General features: G+C 46.7%; 1 protein-coding gene across 1 annotated transcript in view; it reads right to left on the reverse strand.

Annotated features, from left to right (window-relative positions):
• Nucleotides 1-1,961, reverse strand: part of Rpap1 (RNA polymerase II associated protein 1) — a 26,093-nt gene extending 24,132 nt beyond the window's left edge. The window contains exon 1 of the mRNA XM_005381286.2: nucleotides 1,874-1,961. The gene's annotated coding sequence lies outside the window, so the exon portion shown is untranslated. The remainder of the gene's footprint in view (nucleotides 1-1,873) is intronic.
• Nucleotides 1,962-13,133: the final 11,172 nt, after the last annotated feature.

Below are 13,133 nucleotides of genomic sequence, written 5' to 3' on the forward strand. Positions count from 1 at the left end.
AAATCAGGCTCTCCAGCCTGAAGGGAAGCTGAGCAAAAGTGTAAAGGCAGGGAATAAACATGGTACTTGGGAAAACTTGATGAAGTTAGCTGCCTCCAAAAGCTTCAGGAGGTGGGTGTGGTGGTGCATGCCTGTAATCCCAGCACTTGGGAGGGTGAGGCAGGAGTATCATTGTCAGTTTGAGACCAGCCTGGGCTACAAAATGAGCTCAAGGCCAGCCTGAACTGCACAGCGAGACCCTGTCTCAAAAAGAAAAAAAAAAAAAAAGGCTTCAGGAGGGTGAGACACAGGGAGACAAGGCTCAATAGTAGGAATCATAAAAGCACTGAGCATCACATTTCCTTACTCTTTCTCTTCATCTAATTCTAAGCAGGATCAGATTTGTTTTTTAAATAGGGTCTCACTCTATTTCAGGCTGGCCTTGAATTCCCTATATAGCCCAGACTGGCTTTGAACTCGCAGCAATCCTCCTGCCTCAGCTTCCCAAGTACTGAGATTACAGGTGTGTGCCACCATGCCCAGCCCGGATGAAATCTAATGATTGGGCCAGTATTGGAAACATATGGGCTATCAGGAGTAGAAATGTCAAAATCACCACATAATTATGTGGCTTGAAGAACAGTACCAAAGATGGTTTTTTGAAAGTTTACCCTGGGCAGAATGGTGTAAAAGAGGCTACAGACACAAAGAAATGAAGGTAAAATCCAGCTTCTGGGCTCAATATCTGGGGATATAGATCAAATCAAATTACTGACTGTTTTAATATTTCCCTAATTCATTCTCTCCTTCCCCCTACAAGCCAAGAAAATCCAAAGATTTGTAGTTTAAATGACATTTCCCACATCACAGAAGTCTTCCTTTGTTCAAATGATGCACTGAAATTTGGGGTGAAGGGCTATGTTAACCACACATACACATTAAAAATGTAGTACGAGTGGCCAAAGAATCATAGAAAATTAGTGTATAGTGCCACATGGTTGTAATCCCAGCACTTTGGAGGCCGAAGTAGGAGGATCCCCGAGAGTTCAAGGCCAGCCTGAAAGGCATAGTGAAACCCTGTCTCAAAAACAATAGACAAAAAATAACAAGAACAACAAACAGACACATACACACACAATAGGGCTAAATATTGAGGTAGGTCATAATGCACATTGCAAAGAGTCTGGGTGGTTATGGACATCAGCTTTGGAATCAAGAAACCAGAAATTAAATACCAGCTCCACTACTTACTAACTGCCAATTGGGCAAGACATGTAAATTAACCCAAGTCCAGTTTCCAAAAGTGTACAATGTGAATAATAACAGGTCCGTGTAGATTTCTGTGAACCTAAATGATTGTGCATGAACCGTACCTACCATAGTGGCTGTTATATGCATAAACAGACCGCAGTAAAGGATATCAATTATGGGCCAAGGATATAGCTTGGTGGCACAAAAAGAAAAAAAGGATAACAATGACTTTATTCCTAAATAAAGCTACAGGATAGATCTGCCCAGAACGAATCTGCCGGGGCAATGAAAACACCTTGAAGCACAGTAAGGATGGTACCTAGTGAGTAACTCTCAAACAACGCATCGCTAAGAACGAACCACAGTACTTTGTCAGATTGCCTCTCTGCAGCCAATCCTCTAGAGCTGGACTCAGCCGCTCCAAGTCGGCTCCCACGACTGTCCCTAGGGCTCTAGTCCTGGACCACTGCGCCAGCCCCCGGAAATCACCCAATCTCAGCCTTTGCTACCCGCAGATGAAGGGCTAAGCACGAGATCTAAGCGCTGGAAGACGCCACAGCCACTCTGTATACACCAAAGACACCCAGGAAAGTTACAACAAAGGAACCAAACACCATCGTCCCTGTATCCCTGCCCGAGTCACCTGAAGTCCGTCCTCAAGCCCAGGAACCTATTCACTAGACGCCCATCTGGGCGCCGCCATGTCGGCCCGCAAGACCACGCTTCCGCCTCTGACAGATTTCCGCTTCCGCTGCGCAGCCCCACCCATAACGCCCGGACTGGGCTCGGAGCTCCGGACTTTTGCAGTTGGGTGTAGCGCGCTTCAGAGCTCGAAGCTGTGCGATTTGCGGTACAGTATCTTTTGCGAGAGCGCTCCCCACCCTCAGAGCACACTTTCTGCAGCACAACGCCTGCGGCAGAAGCGAAAGATTCCTCAGACGTCCCCGTGCACTCACCAGCCCTCAAAACTACACCCATACACCACCACTGGTGCCCATAACAAGGGGGCCTTCACAGTGTGTTTGTGCACGAGCAAGAAGATAACCTTGAAAAAGTCCCGAGAAAGCAGCACTGCCAGAGCACTGCGGGAACAGCGATGGTGGGAAGAGAGAGGAAAGCAGCCATGTCAGGGAGTTAGGCCCTTCCCGGTCATCCTACCTTTGCTCATGCCAGTCTCCCTTCTTAGAAGTCCTCTCTCTTTTTCTTCCCACAAGGAAAAAGTCTTTATGTTCTTTAAGGACTAGCTGGAGACACCTATGAAACTTTTGCCAACCGGCTGTACTCCCTGATCTTGGTTGGATTCGCCTGGATTTTACTCCTGTGTGGCATGCTGCAGCTGTCATATTGCCTTTTCGCCATCCTATGTCCTGTTACCTAAATCAATTTTGTTCCTTATGGGCATAGGACCTTGTTCTTTGCTGCCATAATGCTCAGTACCCAGCATGTCTCCACGCACATAGTAGGACCTCAGTAAATAATGGCTGATTGAGGCCATCTTAGGTGCGACCAGCGTTAGTCTAAAGGTGCCCAAACATTGGTAGGTGTCAAAATCACCCAGAGGTTTTGTTAAAACATGTTCCTAGGCTTCACCTTAAATTTCTGATTTAGTATCTAATAGGATCCAAGAATTTGCACTTCTGGCAAGAGGTAGTAACACATGGCTGTAATCCCAGCACTCAGAAGCCTGAGACAGGAGGATCCAAGTTTGAGAACAGCCTAGACTACATACTGTGAACCCACCGTACATGGTGGTACATGCCTATAATCTCAGCACTCAGGAGACTGAGGCAGGAGAATCACTAAGAGTTTGGGGCCAGCCTGCCTGGGCTATATAGTGAGTTCAGGGGCTGGGGATTTAGCTCAGCAGCACAGCGCCCGCCTGGCAAATGTGAGGTTGTGAGTTTGATTCCCAGTGCCGGAAAAAAGCCAAAAAAACCAAAAACCAAAAACCAAAAACCAAAAATGTAGTGAGTTCAAGGCCAGTGTACACTACATATGAAACTCAGTCCCCAAAAAGGAAAGAATTTGGCTGAGTGTGGTGGTACACACTTATAATCCCAATATACAGGAGGCTGAGGCAGGAGGATCACTCTTTGAGTTTGAGGCCAGTCTGAACTACAGTGAAACCCTGTCTCAAAAAGACCCCTCCCCAATTTTTTTTCAGATGATACTACTGGTTCCAGACTACAACAGATCTATAGAATTCTTATCAACTTCTCTCAGTCTCAACCACAGTAGTAAAATTAAACTATTAGTATTTAGCCAGTCTTGAGATTCCAAAAAGCACAGGTCATAGTCAGAAATTAGGAGTGGTAAGGGAACTGAGCTAGGCCAAAAATGTAAATGAATGCTCATAGAAATTCTTTGTTTGCAATGAAATAATGGCCACAAGCATTTATCAATGATTGTTAAAACTATTAGGTGAAAAGTTGATGAGGACTTTATGTAGATGGATCAGATTGTCAACACAAGAATGAACTAAGAAATCCTAACGTCACTAAAGGTGAGACAACTGGACATAATGTGTTTCTTGATGTGACACCTTTAAAAATACAAAACATCTAAGTTTTTTTTTTTTTTTTTTTTCTCAAAAAGAATTGAACCTTAGTCTGGCATGGTGGCACATGTCTACTATAATCCTAGCACTCAATATCTTGAGGCAGGAGGATTATTTTGAGTTCAAAGCCAGCCTGGGCTACATAGTTGAAGACCAACCTGAACTACATAGTGAGACCCTGTCTTTAAAAAAATTTTTTTCTAACCTGAGTCTAGTCAAGCGTCTGGTTCTACCAACCAACAGAAAATGTTGGTAGAAAAGAAATATATGTTGACATAAGAATACAATTAACCAAATACATATTATGGAAACTACAAATCACCAAGTTTTGCTGGGTATGGTAGCATACACCTATAATCCCAGCACTGGAGCAGCTGAGGCAGGAGGATCTTGGAGTTTGAGGTCAGCCTGGGTTACATAAGCAAGTTTAAGGCCAGCGTGAACTACATAGTGAGACCCTGTCTCAAAAAGACAAAAAAGAGGCTGGGGATTTAGCTCAGTGGCACAGCGCCTGCCTGGCAAGTGCAAGGTCATGAGTTCGATTCCTGGTGCCGGAAAACAAACAAACAAAATTCCATATAACAGCTCAGATGGGCTCAAACTTACCCCAATTTTGGTCATGTTATAAACTATCATGAGTGGTACTGGCAGCAATCAGAGTGTCTCTTTGAGTGTCTCTCAGAGTTTTGCCAGAGCTCGCTTTAGGGTCTGGTTGGCTCTACCTTTCCAGAAAATTGAGATCACCAGGAGGAATGGAGGTGGTATTTTATTCCTAAAGCCTTTGCCATTCCCTGAGTTATTTGGGAGGTAAAAGAAGGTCCATTGTCACTCTGGAGAAATTAGGGTAATCCAAATTGAGGGATGAATTCTTGTCTTTTTTTTTTAATACTGGGAATCGAACTCAGGACCTCACAATTGCCAGGCAAGTGCTGTGCTGCTGAGCTATATCCCCAGCCCTTAGGGATGATTTCTTTATGAAACATCTTGACTACCTCAGTAGCCTTTTCTGAACAGGCAGGAAAGGGTTCAATCCAGCCTGTAGAGGTGTCAATTAAGACCAACATCTGTTTACATCCTCCACATGGTGGCATATGTGTAAAGTCTAATTGCCAGTCCTCTCCAGGGTATGTTCTGCTCCTCTGTACGGGTGCTAAGAAAAGAGGCAGCTTGGGCTTGCCTGGGTTGTTGTAGGCATAGAGTGAGTAAACTTTGCAGACCTGTTTGGTGGTTGTCCCTAGTCTTTTTTTTTCTTTTTTTGTACCGGGAATCAAACTCAGGACCTTGTGTTTGCCAGGCAGGTGCTTATGCCACTGAGCTATATCCCCAGCCCTGCTCCCCGGCTTTTTTTTGGTACCAGGAATTGAACTCATGACATCAGGCTTGCCAGACAAGTGCTTATGCTGCTGAGCTACATCCCCGGCCCTTGTCCCTAGTCTTAACCCTGTGAAAACTTGAGTGACCATTGCCAATGTAGCTTCTCTTCTCATATAGAAGGAATCATGAAGTGTTAGAATTGTCTCCAGTTTTTTTTTTAATTTGTTTGTTAGTTTTGTTTTTTTCTTGTCTTTTTGAGACAGGGTCTCATTATGCAGTTCAGGCTGGCCTTGAGCTCACTTTGTAGCCTAGGCTGGCCCCGAACTTGCACCGATCCTCCTGCCTCAGCCTCCCAAGGGCTGAGATTACAGGCATGTGCCACCTCGCCTGGCTAATCCATTTTTGTTAATAAATCTCTTCTTGGCAGGGGAGTAGGATATTGTGGGACAATTAGAAACTCATGGTTAAACATTTGACTTTCAATGTGGCATGTCAGAGGAGTAGGGAATCTCTGCCTAGGGGTTCCTTCAACTCCAATTATGGCTACAGACTGCAAGGAGAGTTTTCCAGAGAAGGAAATCAAAACAGAATGAGCTGCCCCTGTATCTATAAGTAGTTGAATTGGCTCACCCATGATGTCCAAGATTACACAGGGTTCCTCAGAGGAGATGGTGATGTTCATGGAGACGGGGATTGCAGGTTCTTCTGGGCCTCTTGAGTTGTCAAAGCAGGAAATGAAGGTTTTGGCTGGCCTGGCATGCCCCACCCCCAAAAGGCGACTGTCAAACCTCCAGTGCCAAAAGTCAAGCTTGTTTGCTGCCTCACAGTTACAAAGGGGCCCAGGTGGTGGCTTAGTGTGATCTTGTGCCCAGTGTCTGGTCCTCTTACACTTGATTTTTTTTTTTTTTTTTTAATCTTTTGGAGACAGGGTCTTGCTATGCAGTTCAGGCTGGCCTTGAGCTCACTTTGTAGCCCAGGCTGGTCTTGAACTTGGAATGATCCTCCTGCCTCAGCCTCCCGTGTGCTGGGACTACAGGCATGCGCCACCACGCCGGCATTCTTCTTATACCTAAAACAGGAACCATTTCCCCAGTTGTCCCTGGGTTTCTCCTTAGAAGACCTGGGTAGGTTTAAAGCATTACCAATTGCTATAGCTATAATCTTCACCTTCTGAAGTTTTGCCTGTCTATGCCAAATATCTGTGGCTGACTGACAGATGAAATGTTGTCCTGGGCCGGGGATATAGCTCAGCGGCATAAGCGCCTGCCTGGCAAGCGCAAGGTCCTGAGTTCAATTCCTTGTCCCCCCCAAAAAAAAGAAAAAAAAAAAAGAACTATTGTCCCATTAGTGCCTCTCCCTCCCTAGAAGATGGATCTATATTAGTACACTTGCAGAAGGCCTCCACTATTTGGTTATCAAAGCTAGATTTTCCTCTGAGCCCTGAAAGATCGCATTCACTTTATTATAATTAATAGACTTTTTAATACACCTTTTCATCCCCATGGTAAGAACAGCTGTCACACTAGACATCATTTCCAGTCCCTGCTGAGTATTATAATCCCAATTTGGATCTGTTGAAGGGAATATAGCCTCTCTGGGGTAGTTTCCTTTTGTGTGTGTGTGTGTGTGTGTGTGTGTGTGTGTGTGTGTATGGGGGTAACAGGAATTGAATTCAGGACCCTGCACTTGCCAGGCTGGCGCTGTGCCACTGAGTTATATCCCCCAGGGCCTCACTATGCAGTTCAGGTTGGCCTTGAGCTCACCCTGTAGCTCAGGCTGGTCTCGAAGGTGCAATGATCCTCCTGCCTCAGCCCCGAGTGCTGGGATTACAGGTGTGTGCCACCACGCTTGGCCCTCTTTTCCTTTTTATTTATTTATTTTTTTTGTCTTTTTTGAGACAAGGTCTCGCTATGGAGTTCAGGCTGGCCTTGAGCTCACTTTCTAGCCCAGGCTGGTCTCAAACTTGCAATGATCCTCCTGCCTCAGCCTCCTGAGTGCTGGGATTACAGGTGTGTGCCACCACGCCCGGCCCCCCTTTCCTTTTTAAGGCATATTGTTCATCTGCATAGTTTCTAGCCTGTAGTAGGACTCTGTCTTTTTTTTTATTTTTTGAGACAGGGTCTTGCTATGTAGTCCAGACTCACCTTGAACTCACCATGTAGTCCATGCTGGCCTCAAACTTGAAGCAGTCCTCCTGCCTCAGACTCCCGAGTGCTGGGATTACAGTCGTGCACCACTATGCCTGGCTCTCTTCGTCTCTTCGATATATTGGACATCTCACCATGATAAATCAAAAGCAAGAGCCAAAGTTTGAAAACCATCTGCAAACTTATCAGGGTCTTCTGATAGTTGGTCTAATCATTCCTTGCACAGTTAAACATCTGCAACTGAAAAAGAACACCTACTGGCGTATTTCCTTCCCTCCCTGGGACTTCTCTTATGGGCAGGACAAGTTGTGAACCAGAGTAGTTGGAAGCACCACTTCAGGTTAGGCCTTTGGGGCTTAAAGCTCTCTGTGTGTATTCAGTGGGACTGAGGGCTGCCTCAGGAGGCTGCGGAGGGAGCTGAGGAACGCTGGGTTCTTTCGGAGCACTAGGCTCTAATGGAGTCCCCTGCTCACTTAGAGGGGATGAACCTGATTTTTGGTGTGAAGATTATTAGGGGGAGGTTGAGACAACCCCTTAGTGTGGTTATCCTCCCTAAATAAATCAGCAAGACCAAGATTCCCAAGAGACAAATGGGGGCCTTAGAACAGGGTCATCCAGGATAACTTTGTCTTCCTCGGAGCCTGTACTAAGTACCATCATTTGTTTTGTTTTGTTTTGTTTTGTTTTGTTTTTTTTTGGAGACAGGATCTCACTACGTAGTTTAGGCTGGCTTTGAACTCACTATGTAGCCCAGGCTGGCCTGAAACTCACAGCAATCCTCCTGCCTCAGCCTCCAGAGGGCTGGAATTAGAGGTGTGCCCCACCATACTCAGCAATACCATAGTTTTTTTTTTTTTTTAATACCATAGTTCTTGAGCCTTCCTTTTGATAAAGAGTTATAAAAGCCTAAACAAAACATTTGACTCCACTTTTCATGTTTCAACCAGAAACGTGGTCACTGGACAACAGTGTCACAGTCTAGAGTGCCATCCTTTTTTTTTCCCCGGTACTAGAAGTCAAACTCACGACCTCGCTCTTGCCAGGCAAATGCTGTGCTGCTGAGCTAAACCCCCAGCCCCTAGAGTGCCATCCTGTACCCATCCTTCACCACCTTCCCAAGCAAAGTTCTTTTAGCCATCTCATTGGACCGCTTGATGGTCCAACTTGCATTTAGAAACCGTATGAGAAAAACATCTCTTGCATTTACTGTGCCAGAAGAAGTACTAAGAGTTGGGATGGCTCTGTTTTTCACACTCAGTTCTGTTAATTAGCTGTTCAAGCATGAGTCTCTAACATCTCCATTTAAAGAGTGAAGCACACACACACACAAACAGGGAAACACCAAAGCCAGGTGACGTGGCTTCAGGCAGACTCTTAAACCAGAGACTGCAATGTTGGTGGCCCTGGGTTCTGCTTTTAAAATGGACAGGTATTTTGTTTTCCCTTGAGTTTCCATTTCTCCCTGCCTGGAGCCAGTCTAAGACTGAAACTAGCTGGGATGGAAGCCAGGCCTCCAGTTTTGCCTACAGGCTTGCATCCACCCCACCAAAAGCACTCACTTTTGCCAGGGGTCTTCCTGTCAGTAGTTCTTAAAGGGATAGAATACTTTTTTTTTTTTTTTTTTTTTTTTTTTTTTTGAGAGAGGGTCTCACTATACAGTTCAGGCTGGTCTTGAACTCACTTTGTAGCACAGGCTGGCCTCGAACTCACAACAATCCTCCTGCCTCAGGCTCCCGAGTGCTGGGATTACAGGCATATGCTTGGCTATTTTCACTTTTAGTGGGGGAAGAAAGAAAAGGTTTCCTTCTTTTGCTCAGTATCAGCCCATGTGCTCACAAATCAGAGGCATAGTCTGCAAGGCCAGTTATTAAAAAAAAAAAAAGGAGATAGAGGAAAGAAAAAGAGAGAGAGAGATGGTGCTGGCTAGTGATGAATGTCCGTGCAAGTCACACAGAGCCATGCAAGAAGACAAGACGGCTGCTGGCCACACGCCAAGGCAACATGGCAGCGGGCCACGTGGCTAGGTAATGTGGAGGCTCCCCCAACCAAAACACAAACTGAAAAAAAAGGCCATTTACAAACCGGGGTACAAGGAGACCAGGGCAATTCAGAAAAGTACATAACAAACAAGTGCGCAGACAACGGGGCATACCCGTGGAGCAAATGCAATGGCTAGGAAGGAAAACAAAGCCTACATTCTCTTCCCCTCTCCCCACAGCTGGTCTGGGAAGCCCGTCCTCTCCCGGGTGCCTTGAGAAGAGTCCCCCATTCCTGGCTTAGAGGAGAATGAGGGAAAGAAGGAGAAAAGGAACCTTGTGGGGTGAAACAAAATTTTTTCCCGACTTGGGCCTTATCTTGGTCTCTGATACCTGATTCCTTTATTCTCATGCCTCGCCATGCCAAAATATACCCTCCTGGGGCCTGTGATATAGCTCAGTGGCACAGTGCCTGCCTGGCAAGCACAAGGTCCTGAGTTTGATTCCTGGTACAAAAAAAAGAAAGAAGAAAAATATATTTACCTTCCTGGCTGGCTCGCCAACATCATAGGGTAGTTTCTTTAGATATGGCTTGCCAATCAAAAGTGTTCCAGGTCCTTCTTGCCTCAAAGAATTCGACAAGATGAGCCAATAACAGTGCCAAAGCGTTTATTTGAAAAATGTTTATTTGAAAAATGCAGGGTTGGGGCTGGGCCGTAGCTAAGTAGTAGCGTATTTACCTGGCATCCATAAAGTCCTGGGTTCAATTCCCAGCAGCGCAAACCAAAAATTCAAAATAAATGATGTAGATAATAAAAAAAGAAAGAAAGAAAAAGAAAAATGCAGGGTAGAAAGTTTATTTGAAAAACGCATTTGGGAAAAACCAGCTCTGCAGAGCAAACTTGGGTGGAACAAAGAAAAAAAGGGTAAAAAACAAAAATAAAAGTACACCATGTCTGAGAAACACAGCATGGGTTATTTGCAAACTCATGCAGGATAGCGGCTTTCTGTTATGGCCGCTCTTCTTTTATGCTGTCCGTGTCTTCATAGGAGCTTAGGAGAAGTCATACATATGGGGTCCTCGGATCACCCTTGGTTCTTGTAATTGACAGGTCTCACTCATCCCCCAGCCCAGCTTTGTCACACCAGAGAACAGTTTTAGGTCATAAAAGGCAAAGGGCCTGGGTTTAATCTCAGCATCTCTGCAAAGCAAAACAAAACCTAAAGCCAGAGACTTGCTTTATCAGAATAGGGAGATGCCATGGCCCAACCTAGCCCTGTCCATATTACGGGTCTGCCTCTGACCCTTCCTCTCAGCCCTTGTCTACCCCTGCAGTCCTTTGATCCTTTTCTGGGATAGATGGAGCTGGCTCCAGTTCTGCTCTGAGGACAGGAACTCCTGGGGCAGCTGCTCCTGAGTCAGGCCAAGTACATTTCCTATTGATTTGATTAGTTTCCTTCTAAGCAATGCATTTATGGAAGGGAGGGAGCTTTTGCAGGCATACATTTGCACAAGCAGCCAACCTCCTTCACACACACACACATACACACACACTTTCCATCCACCCACAAAGTGTCAGTCACATTTAGAATTTGCACAAATGTACACCTCCCTCATATATCACAATGCACACCCTCTCACCCACCTACACATTTCTTCCACACAAATCACACCTGCTCACATATCCCTAGAAGCACATTCCCAGACTGTGCCCCAGAGAGAGAAAGGTGGGGGAGACAGGCAAAGTGAGTGAGTAAGAGCTCAGGAGCCAAGTGCTCTCTGTAGGAGCTGGAAAGTCAAGAGACTAGGACCCCACAGATCCCCATCTTACCCGCTTAGTAGAAGCATTCAGAATTTTTTTTCTTGGGCTGAGGATTTATCTCAGCGGCACAGCGCTTACCTGGCAAGCACAAGGTCGTGAGTTCAATTCCTGGTACCGGAAATAAAACAAACCTCCCCCCCCTCCCGAAAAAAGAATTTTTTTTCTTTTGAGACAGGGTTTCACTATTCAGTTCAGGCTGGTCTTGAACTCACTTTGTAGCCCAGGTTGGCCTCGAACTCACAATGATACTCCTGCATCAGCCTCTTGAGTGCTGGGATTACAGGTGTGTGCCACAGAAGCATTAAAAATTGAGGTGGACTCAGTGCTTCTGGCCCTGCAAGGAAAGCGTGTGGTCTGAGGTGTCGGGATTTCTCTCAGGCTTGAAACTGGGGTGGGAAATTTCTCAAGGAAATTTTAAGTGGAGAATGCAGCTGTGTCCAGGACATGCCTGATGGCAAAGATGGCCCTTGGGCTAGACTTCCCTGTCGGCTCAGAAAATAATGGGGGAGGGAAGGAAGGTAAAAGAGGAAGCACAATGCTGTTTGAGCTCTACTTGGACAGCCTCCAGGAGGAGTCTTTCCTTTCTCTAGCGGTGCTCCACCACTGAACTACATCCTCAGACCTTTATTTTTTATTTTGAAATAGAGTCTTGCTAAATTGTCCAGGTAGGGGCCGGGGAGATAGCTCAGCGACACAGCGCCTGCCTGGCAAGTGCAACGTCCTGAGTTCGATTCCCGGTACCAAAAAAAAAAAAAAAAAAAAGTAATAATAAATTGTCCAGGTAGGACTCGAACTTGCCTCAGCCTCTCTGAAGTCCCTTGCCTAGCTGTCCTGGAGGAGTCTAATATCAGCTGGAATCAAGAGGAGCAGGCTCCGCCTCACTGGAAACGTGAGGTTCCCTCGGAGAAAAGAAGTGAAGGAGGGGTCTGGAGAAGGGACACGTGCCCAGAGCAGGGCAATAACGCGGGTCTGTTCCGGCTTCACCCTAACCACTGCCCGATAGCCCAAACTCAGAAGCTGTGGATTCTGAAGTCTTTTTCTTTAGGGAAGGATCCTGGAGCTGACCCACGGTGCCCTAAAAATTGGCAGGAACTCCAGGTAAAATGAGACCAACCCACCCCCCAACTTTTCCTGAGTCTCTCGTGCTGCCGCCTGGGGGCGCCCCCAGCTGGGTCGGAGGCTGCCGCTGGCGCTGCTGCTGTTCTCATTAGGATAATTAATAAACAAGCACTGGCTGGGCCAAGTGCAGGAAGAGGCAGGCCCGGGCTGCTCGGGAGAATCCCTGGAAAGGTCCAGAGAGGCTGCTGCCATGGGCAGTGCAGGAGCTGTGGAGCAAGTTCTTCCTCCCCACCCAGCTTTTTTGGGGTGGGCTCACAAAGGCAGTCAGAGTCCAGGACAGGGGAAGGGGAAAGCTTGGTATACGTGGTTAGGAGCCAGTTCTGCGTCTGCCCGAAGGACGTTTGTGCACAAGGCCACCCCCATGATTACTGGTTGTGTGAATGAAGCAATTAATTCGTTACTAGGCATCTGCCTATTTGTTTATAGAGCGCCTACTGTGTGCAATAACAGCTAATGTTTCATTGGGTAACCAAGAGGAGGACACAGCCAACTTTCACGCTGTGCCCTGAGGAGTGGGGTTAGACGCACAGGGAGGGAGCAGAAACAGTAACTGCCCCCAAACGCATGGGCGACTGGGCCTTTGGCCGCAGAGGCTGTGTATGTCAGAGAACACCTGGCAATTTCCAAACATCTTGGAAACCGCATGGCCCCGTGATTCCAGTTTAAAAGTACCCTGGGACGGTGGGTCGGAGGAAATGGTGCTTTTCAGGCAGGAGGCTACTAGGAGGTAAAAGGTGGGAAAGAGCAGGATGGCGACGATCGTGGGTGAAAGGGGTCATGAGAGAGGCACGGGGGGTGCTTGCTGATCCTGTAGGGAGCCTAGGAGCCCAGCAGTTTCGATGGACACTTTCGGAGGGTCTGATGGTTGGGAGTGTCCAGTGGGGGTTTCGTGTCCGGACCGAAGTTAGGGTGTGGTGGGACTCGGGCGAGGTGTGGAGTATTTAGGGAAGGGGGCGTGGCCGGGGCG

This window comes from Chinchilla lanigera, unplaced genomic scaffold, assembly GCF_000276665.1.
Source record: "Chinchilla lanigera isolate Chin_1 unplaced genomic scaffold, ChiLan1.0 scaffold00015, whole genome shotgun sequence".
In the NCBI taxonomy this organism is placed as follows: Eukaryota; Metazoa; Chordata; class Mammalia; order Rodentia; family Chinchillidae; genus Chinchilla; species Chinchilla lanigera.